This window comes from Panthera uncia, chromosome A2 (genome assembly GCF_023721935.1).
Source record: "Panthera uncia isolate 11264 chromosome A2, Puncia_PCG_1.0, whole genome shotgun sequence".
NCBI lineage: Eukaryota > Metazoa > Chordata > Mammalia > Carnivora > Felidae > Panthera > Panthera uncia.
In genome coordinates this window covers 1,304,159-1,313,634 of record NC_064816.1, presented here as the reverse complement: position 1 = coordinate 1,313,634, position 9,476 = coordinate 1,304,159, and positions in this window count along the sequence as shown.

Below are 9,476 nucleotides of genomic sequence, written 5' to 3'. Positions count from 1 at the left end.
ACTAAAGCTTGGCCCTGGTCCCCCCACCCCCACCCCACCATCGCACACCCCTGTGCTCCAGGCCTCTGCCTGCCCTCCCCTCCCCCTCAGCAAGCTGGTGAGGGCAAAAGCTGCCCTCTGCAGCCACAAATCCAGAGCCAGAGCTCAAATCTCCTGCAACTTGCTGTGTGACTTAGAGTAAGTGTCCCAACCTCTCCTAGGCCCCCTTCCTTCTCTATTAAGTTCAAAAACAGGCCGGGTATATCGACTCTGTGGCCAGGCACCAGGCCACCGCTGTACGGGGGGTTGGTTAAGAGCGACAGCTTTGCATTCAAGTCTGAAGATGAGAACAGAATGCCCTGGGACCCCCCAAAGAGGGAGACCTCAACCCTGGGGGCTCAGGCAGAGCTCCCCAGAAAGGGGGATGAAGTGGGTTTGTTCCATTTAACCATATCTTCCCTCGAGAGTCCGTTTGACCTCCTTTGTAAAAGACTAGAAATAACCTAGCTTCCCATCACCGGGGGATCTGCATTATAAACTCAGGTTCCTGGGGCCCCTCGGTGGCTCAGTGGGTTAAGCACGGTCATGAGATCACGACCTCACAGTTCATGGGTTCGAACCTCGCATCGGGCTCTGTGCCGACAGCTCGGAGCCTGGAGCCTGCTCCAGATTCTGTGTCTCCCTCTCTGTCTGCCCCTCCCCTGCTCTCTCTCTCTCTCTCTCTCTGTCAAAAATAATAAGCGTTGAAAAAATCAAAAATTACACTCCGGTTCTTCCGACCAACTGTAAAGCAACTTTTTGCAAAGAGATAGCTCTCTGCATGGGGGCGGGGTAGGTGAAATGCAGCCACAAACGCTCTGCAGCTCTCCCCGCGAGAGGGGAGTCTTTTTGTCCACCCCTCCAAACCCAGGCCTAGCTTTGGTGATAAGGATGCGGTGGGAACAAGGTGGGAATTCAGAATCTCCTTCCCCGAGGGGCCTTGCAGCTTCTGCCTTCCTCCCACTGAAGCGAGGCCACCGCCGTGAAGACGTAAGAAAGCTGGGCCACTGACCGAAGGCTGAGAAGCCCTCGTGGGAGCCCTGAGGCCTCCCAGCCAACAGCCGGCAGGCACCAGGGCCCTCGGACTTGTGACGGTCTCAGAACTCCTGGCCCAGGTGGCCCCCCTGAGCCAGCCCAGTGACAGCTGTGGGCGCGTCTCGCAGCCGACCCACTGAAGGATGAGGAAGAGTAGTTTCGTGCCACTGAGCCTGGGCGTGTTTATTATGCAGTGACAGGCCCAGACAATTGACACAGTGAGACAAAGTTGGGCGCACAGATACGGGTGGTCTGGTCCCATTCGCGTCAGATAATGATGGTTAAAAAGACCTTGTTTCTCTGCTTTCAAATGTATAGGGAAAGATCTGGAAGGAAGATCTGGAATTGAAGAGGGTGCTCGGAGGGCGGCGTTAGCCACTCCTTAACATTTTAATATTTCACGAGGAGAGATTTAATATTTAACGGTCTGTTGAAACTGTAATATTCTAGGAAGAGCCAGAGAAGGAGAAGGCCAGAAACGGGGAGATGCAGAGAGAGACAGGGAGACAGGGAGGCAGAGCAGGGAGGGCGACGAAATGAGGGCACAGCGGCCTAGCGGGTGACACCGGATCCCATCCTCCCGCCCCCCTGGCCGCGGTATATATCTCCGGTCCGCCGCCCCACCGGCCGGCGACCATGCCTTCCAGAGGCTTCCCGCTCACCCCTGCCCGGATCCCACCCTTTGAGCTCCCAGGCCCACACCGGCCTCGGCACACGGGGCGCGGGCTGCGGCCGCCAGACCAGGAGCTAGCTCCGCTCTACGTGCACACGGTCACCTCGGCCCACGGCTTCCGGGTGCTGGCTGAGAGGCCTCGGGTGTTGTCTGCAGAGGACCCGTTCTGGGAGACGGTGCCAGCGGCCCCAGCAGACAGGGAGAGAGGGGCAGACCCCGGCTTGAGCCCAGACCGTCCAGAGAACCCCCGGACACCCCCCCACGGCAGATTCTGGAGCCTTCCGAAGGTGGACCGGATCTTCATGTTGCCCACGGTCAGCCCCGCCCCTCCCCACCCCAGCTGCCTTTGTCCCCCGGGTAGCTCTGGTGACAGGATACACCTTCTGGTCCACTTAGCGCCCCCCCGCACACACACCCCCACCAAGCCCTTTCATCACCCCGCTTACAGATGAGGAAACTGAGGCCCAGACGGCAGGGATGCCAGCTCGGATGGCAGGCTGCCCCCGGCACCCACTCCCCTACCCTTCCTGTGCTCTAAAGCCACCGAGGCCCACTGCCCGTCCCTGAGGCCCAAAGCTAGATGGGTGACCTACGTGGGGTGGGCACAGAGAAAGGGAATCACCACCTGCCCCACCCCCTGGCCAGGGGCCCGGAGGGAGCCAGTCCTCATTCCTACGCTTCAGGCCTGTTCCTGCCGCCAGCAGCCAGCGGAAGACCTCACTGCGGCCTCCGAGCACCGACAAAAGGACCCGATGCTGCCGAGTAGCTTGGGACCCTCTGCTGCAGATCCCAGAGCCCCCAGGGCGCCCCGACTGTCACCACAGGCCTCCTGGCCAGGGAAACGGGGGAGGGCCCAGTGGAGGACGCGGACGTAAGAGGCTTTTGTCAGGCAACTCTGCAGGTACAGGGGGCCGATTCCTGCATCCACAGGCTGCTGGCTTGAGCTCAGGGTGTGAGCAAGGACAGCCCCCTCCCCCCCGGGTCCGCCCCCCTCCCCACCTCCTGCTGCCCCCACGTCCCTCCCTCCCTCCGCAGGAACAGGTCCCCCCCACAGCCACCCACCGCCTCCCTGCTGTTGCCAGGGAGACGGGGGAGACCCCGGGCCTCGAGGCCTCAACCCAACCTGACCAAAAGGTGTCGCTGGAGGCTCTCGGTCTCCTCACAAGAAACATTCAAGGACGGACGGGCACACCCGTGTTTGAGCCAAGCCCGTGGGAGTGCATTACAGCGAGCGCGCTACCCCCCACGCCGTGTGAGGGTCTGTCTGTCACCGACGGTTGTTAACAAGGACGCGGGATATTACTGGGGGAAGGGGGTTTGGGGAGGGGGGTTTGCGCCTCTTCTGCCTTCCTCGGTCAGGGTCTCCCGCCTTCTTTGTCGTGGGCAGGGGTTTGATCCCGCTGCCTGCGGCTCTCATTTGCCAGGTGCTGCGGGGACCGGCCTCCGACCTCCTGAGAGCGGGCCCCGACCCCCCCTCTGCTGGCCTGCACGCGTCCTCTTACAACCCAACTAGCTGCCTATTTTAACGCTGCCCGCCAAGGAAACCTTAAAATCTTTTATTTTATTTTATTTTTTTATTTATTTTTGAGACAGAGAGAGACAGAGCATGAGCAGGGGAGGGGCAGAGAGAGAGGAAGACACAGAATCCGAAGCAGCTCCAGGCTCCGAGCTGTCAGCACAGAGCCCAATGTGGGGCTCGAACTCATGGATTGTGAGATCATGACCTGAGCTGAAGTCGGACGCTTAACCGATTGAACCACCCAGGAGCCCCTAAAATCTTTTAAAAGAATGGGTGATGGCCCGTCTTCCCTCGCGACCGCGTGCGGGATTGGGACGCTGACCTGCCTGAAGGCCCCGGAGGTCCCCTCTCTCCAGGTTTTAGGAGACCCGGAGGGACAGCGGGGAGCAGGACAAGGGGTGGCTCACTCTGTTTCAGGGTTGCTGCGGATTTACCTGGCTGAGGCGAGAGGAAATAAGTGTGTTAGTAACTTGAGGCCCCGGGGTCCAACATCAGAATGGGGTGTGCGGTCACTAGGGGTCCGGGAGGAGGGTGGACCATGAGGAGTCCAAGGAGCCCCCCGGGAGGAGGCGGAGGCTGGTGGCGGTTTAGGACCTGGGGTCCTTCCTCGGACCTTATCCGCGGCCCGGACGCATGGGCCACTTGCTGGAGATGTGGGCCTGTGGGGGGTGGTGTGGGGGGCGTCCTTGGCAGTTGAGAGGCCCCCTCCTTGCAGCTGGCCGCGTGGGCGCGTGGACAAGGAGGGTCTGCTCACAGTCCGGCACCTGTTAACTTTTGGGCCCCCCTACTCTCGGGGCTCTGCTCGGGGGAGTAAGCCTGCGCTGTGGTGCTGGGCGTAGGGCCCCTGCCTCCAGAACCTGGCAGAGGGGGGCCTCTTACACGGAACTGTCGCCAGCAGTGAGGCAGCTGCCGTCCTGGCCGCCTAGAGTTGGCCTCTCAGGTCTGGCCTGCTGTGCCAGGGCCGGGCGCCTGTCACCCCCAGCGGCAGGAGGGCAGCGGGGGGCTCAAGGATCTAGCACGCTTTGACTTACTTCCTGAGAGTCCAGCCCTGGGGCCTGACCTTCAGGGAAGTATCCTCTGGCTACCATCACTGTCCCTTGGTCTCTGGGACTCCCTGTACCTGCTGGAGTCTGAGCCCCAAGGATCTGACCCGACGCTGCCTTGATGGCTTCTCCCTCGGAGAGCACAGCGGCAGCCACCGCCCTTGGGTGTCCGGGTGTCTGTTTCGAAAGAAAGGCTGTGGGTCGCGGGGCGGCCCCCGGTCTTGAGTAGGTGCCCCCAGAGTCACCCCTTGCCTTTCGGCCACAAGTAAGGGGAAGCACTTTTCAAGGTTAGGCGTCCCCAGCGTGGGGGCTGTTGCGAGCAGGCTCTGAGCTGTTGCTTTCCCTTCCGTGCAAGCGGGTCGGTGTCCGGGCCTTTTAAAACCTGGTGCAGGGGTTTGGCTGTGAGCCCGAACTCCGGAATCCGGATTCCGCAAAACCCTCCATCCTAGAAACGTCTCGCCCCTGCACGGTATGGCTTCCTTGTGCTTACGGAAAGGGCCCGCCTTCCCGGGGTTCGGACGTGTCCCGAGTGTCCTCGCGTGGGCCTCTGTTGGGGCCACTCCACACCCTTGCGGCGACAGAACGCCGGTCCTTCCTGGAAGGGGCTACAGGGGAGCGCGTCACCCACACATCGCAAGCAAGCTTCCTGAGCCGTCTGGCAGGAGAGTCGCCAGACAGGCGGGGACTATCCCTAAAGCCCAGGGCAGGACTGCGGGCGTAATGCTGAGTCACACTGGTGGGTGGATGTCGCTCCCTTCAAAGGCAAGCGTTCGTTCTGAGATTCCAGACGTAAGCGCGCAGAAGAAAGCGGCTTGGAGACGTGGGACCGTGAGCCAAGCGGTGCCTTCCGGGGTCAGGGGTGAGACAGTGCAGGGATGAGGCGCCTGGGGGGCTCAGTCGGTTGGGCGTCCGACTTCGGCTCAGCTCATGATCTCACGGTCCGTGAGTTCGAGCCCCGCGTCGGGCTCTGTGACGACAGCTCGGAGCCTGGAGCCTGCCTCGGGTTCTGTGTCTCCCCCTCTCTCTGCCCTTCCCCTGCTTGTGCGCGCTCTCTCTCGCTCTCTCTCTCTCTCTCTCTCTCAAAGATAAATAAATCGACATGAAAACAGAAGACAGTGCAGGGATGAGGCACAATGGGGTTGACACGGGGCAGGGGGCCCAAAGGGAGCACAGCACCAGGAGGCCGTGATTTAAGATCGTGTCTGTTGAGGGCTAGAGGCCTCACCTGCTTCAGGTTTAATGGGGTGCTGGCACCTGCAGGGATCGTTACTCTTGTCCTTTAAAGCACTTTCTATCGGATTTACAAACACAGCTCCTCCTGGGGTCCCCTTGTCCCACACGTGGGGATTAACCCGATCCCATGCCTGCGGGAAATAGCACAAGATGGGACCTCCCGAGCCAGGAAGAGGCCAAGAGTAGCGCCCAGGGTAGACGGAAGCCTCCTCCCAAGAGCGGGCGTGGACGTTCTGGCAGGACCCGCCGTCTGCAAGCCGCGGGGTGACTTCCCCGCAAACGAGATGGGGGCTGAGTAAATACTTTGATTTGGGCCCTCCCTCCACCCTGACAACGGGGCAGCTTCAGAAGCTAGGGGCCCCCAGTGGGAATCAGGGGAGAAGTGGCTCTCGCGTGGACAGGAAACCGAATAGGCTTACCTGCCACTTTTGGGGCCACCTGTGGTTCCTCCCCCAGGACGGTGACGGCCTCCTGGGGGGCCTCCAGGGAGCTCGGGGCCGGTCAATCAGCCACGGCCGTGACTGGTAAGAGGTGGGACCCCGGCTCCCTTTGGACCCACGGGCTCCCTCTTCCAGTGTCCTCCCTGTTTACGCAGGGGACACGGCGCTGGAGGAGGTGGCTGCCTGGGGCACTCGTGGCCCCAGTGGCCCAGACCACCACGGGAGAAATGGGCTCCCTCGCCTTGTCGTCTTATTTGGGGTGGGTTCGGGTGGCCCCGAGGTGGGTCGCCAGCTGTGAGGGCGGCAGTCGAAGCCTGGCCGGCCTGCTGAAGACCGAGAAGGCCGCACCCCATGGTGATTAGCTGCTGTCTGGGCCCCACAGCCACGTGTTGGAGCTTCCTACGGTTTCTGGGGCTGACTGGCCTACGAACCGGACCCCAGGACTGACCGCCCTGCCCAGTGTCTGGGTCCACATTGTGGATTCCCACAGCCCTCCTGCATGATCTGAAGAGGGCAGGATGTCCCTGTTCGTGTCACAGTTCGCTGACTTGGTGACACCACAGTGCCATGTGGTCCCTGAGGGCCAGTCCCGGTCGCCGGGGGTTTGCTCGGTGTTACAGCAGAAAGTGAGGAGGACCACGCGGTCCTCCCAGCTGAGATCACCCGTCTGAGTCAGCTCACAGATCCCCCCATAAATCTATCAGCTGACGACCCAGCGCCCAGGGCATCGTAGCGGGCAGGGAAGCTCCTTCTGACTTGGCTGCGGTGACGGAGGACGGACGGGTTGGCAGGCGCCGGGCCCGAGGCGAGGGGGCATCTCCGTGGCTCCTGGGTCGTTCCCCGAGGGGAGCTACAGACAGAAATCCCTCCCTGGAGCCACGAGCCAGAGGACCCCATCCAGCCACGTGTGCCTTGCATTTGTCAGATGGCTCCAGAGGGCCGTGAAGGCCGGGGCACAGGGGGTCTCCATCCATTTCTGGTCTCTTACGGAAGAGGTGAACCTGTGGTGTGGTTGAGACCCATTTTCCCGCCAGACTTCCCGCCCTCCGGCTTATGTTGGGGCCAAGCTGCGTCACCGACGCGGAGAAGCATTTTCATTTTTTTTTTTTTTTTTAAAATTTTTTAAAAAAAAAAATTTTTTTTTAATGTATTTATTTTTGACAGAGAGAGTGTGAGCATGAGCCGGGGAGGGGCAGACAGAGAAGGAGACACAGAATCTGAAACAGGCTCCAGGCTCTGAGCCGTCAGCACAGAGCCCGACGCGGGGCTCGAACCCACGGACCGCGAGATCGTCACCCGAGCTGAAGTCAGATGCTTAACCGACTGAGCCCCCCAGGTGCCCCTGGCTGCTGTTTTTTTTAAGATTTTATGTATTTAAGTAATCTCCACACCCAGCATGGGGCTCGAACTCACAGCCCCGAGATCAAGAGTCTCCCACTCTTCCGGGCACCCCCGAGTGCCCCTCCACATCCCCCCTTTTGTTGCCCCACTGCTCCTGGGTTTCGGGCTCACTGTCCGTTATTGTGACTCTGTTAAAACAGCGTCAAGGAGACCCCCAGGGTTCTGGATGGGGAGCCTGGTTCCACAAAAGACCACCAAGGAATCGAAACAGAGACGTTTATTCCTCACAGGACCCGTGGGCAGTACGGGGCCTGGGAGAGCCTGGCCGGGAGCAGGACCCACACAAGACTTTACTAGGGTCCGTGGGTGGAGCGTTTTGGGGTCCCTGCACTAAAGCTGGTTTGGTCACTTCAACCAAGAAAGAGCAGGGGTTTGGCAAGCTCCGTGGGGGCTCATCTAAGGGGCCCCCACAGGGAGGCCCGAGGGGGGCGGGGGGCATGTCCCAGGGCAGCTCTGGGGGTTGGGGGGAGGGGGGGCTCGTGCTTCCTTGTGTCCCAGATGCTGCTCTCCAGGGCGCATGCCCGCCTGAGGGACCAGTTCTAGGCCCCCCCGCAGGCCACTTGGCCGAACAAAATGGATGCCGAGGCATGAAGGCCACAGAGCAGCAGGGCTAGACTCTGGACTCCCCGCTGGCCTCTGCCGCCCTTGGGCCCACGGAACTTGTCCTTTGGGGCCCAGCCCTCCCATGACATTTGCCTGGTAGCCTGGATTTGGGGCCCCCTGGTCTCCCCAGCCCGATGGCGGGACCTGTGTTTGGGGACCCCGTATCCCAAGGGCACCACACACAGTGCGAGGAAGTGTTGACTCAGTAACTAATAACCAACAACCTCTGACAGTCGAGAGGGATTCGCTGTTACTACTTTTTTTTTCTTTAAGTGTATTCACTTATTTTGAGAGAGGGAGTGGACAGAGAGAGGGGGAGAGAGCGAGAGAATCCCAAGCAGGCCCCGCACCGTCCGCGCAGAGCCCGATGCGGGGCTCGAATCCGCAAACCGCGCGCGAAACCGAGAGCCGGATGCTCAGCCCCCAGGATTCGCTGCTATTATCCCCATGTTGCAGATGAGGCTACTGGGGCCCAGAGAGGTTAGCTCAAGGTCACACGGCAGGGACCCAGCAAGACCCCAGGGATCTGGAACTGGAGCCCAAGGCTTCGATCACTGCACGTTTGATGATTCCACTCCCACTTACGGAGAGGAAGCCACTTGTCTGGGGCCACACCTGCGGCTCCCAGGCCACCTGTCCCCACAGCCTCCGTCCACTGGCCGTGACTGCCAATCCTGCACTTCATACTGGAGAGAGAGGGCAAGAGGAGGCGGGCTTCTGATTTTAGAAATAATTACTGCCACCTAAGGGCTCCTGCTGGCTTTTCCAGGCGTGAGGGCACAAGAGGGGAAAAGCCCGTGGCCCAGGCACACCCCCACCCAGAGGGGCACACCCCCCGGGCAGGTGGCCACCTCCCTGCCCCCCAGCCCCTCTCATGGCTTCCCCATGTGGAGCTGTGCTCTCCTCCTGGGTGGTCCATCACCATGGCAACATCCCCAGCACACACACACACACACACACACACACACACACACACAAGTGGTCGTAACCTTGGCAACCAGGTACTTCCACCCCCCGCCACCTGGGACGCTTGACCCCCTTTCCACAGCCCCCACACCCCTATGGTGGCATCTTGCTGGGGATGCTGGGCCCAGAGAGGCCACCAGGGTGGCTGAACCCCCCTCCGTCATACGGCTGGACGCATCGGAGCAGCGCACTCCAACGTGCACGTTCTAGCTGTTTGCTGAGCACCTACTAGGTCCTCTGGGACATGGCAGCCTGCGAGACAGGCGTGGTCCCTGCCCTCGGCAGGCACTCCCTTGGGATAGGAAGTGGGGAGATGCTGGCCAAGGACAGAAAGGGGAAGACAGGCAGCGGCCTTGGGGAGCGGTACTTAGAGGAAAACCAGGGTGCCGCTTCCCTGCTCAGAATCCCCACCTCTGGGGTTCCCTCAACATCACTGGGTCGCTCAGTCATTCAACCAGGATCGGCTGGATGCCTGGGGTGTGCACACTGGAGCCACAGCAAGAAAGAAGGAAGGGCACAGGGAAACAGGATTAAGTCGGGAAATT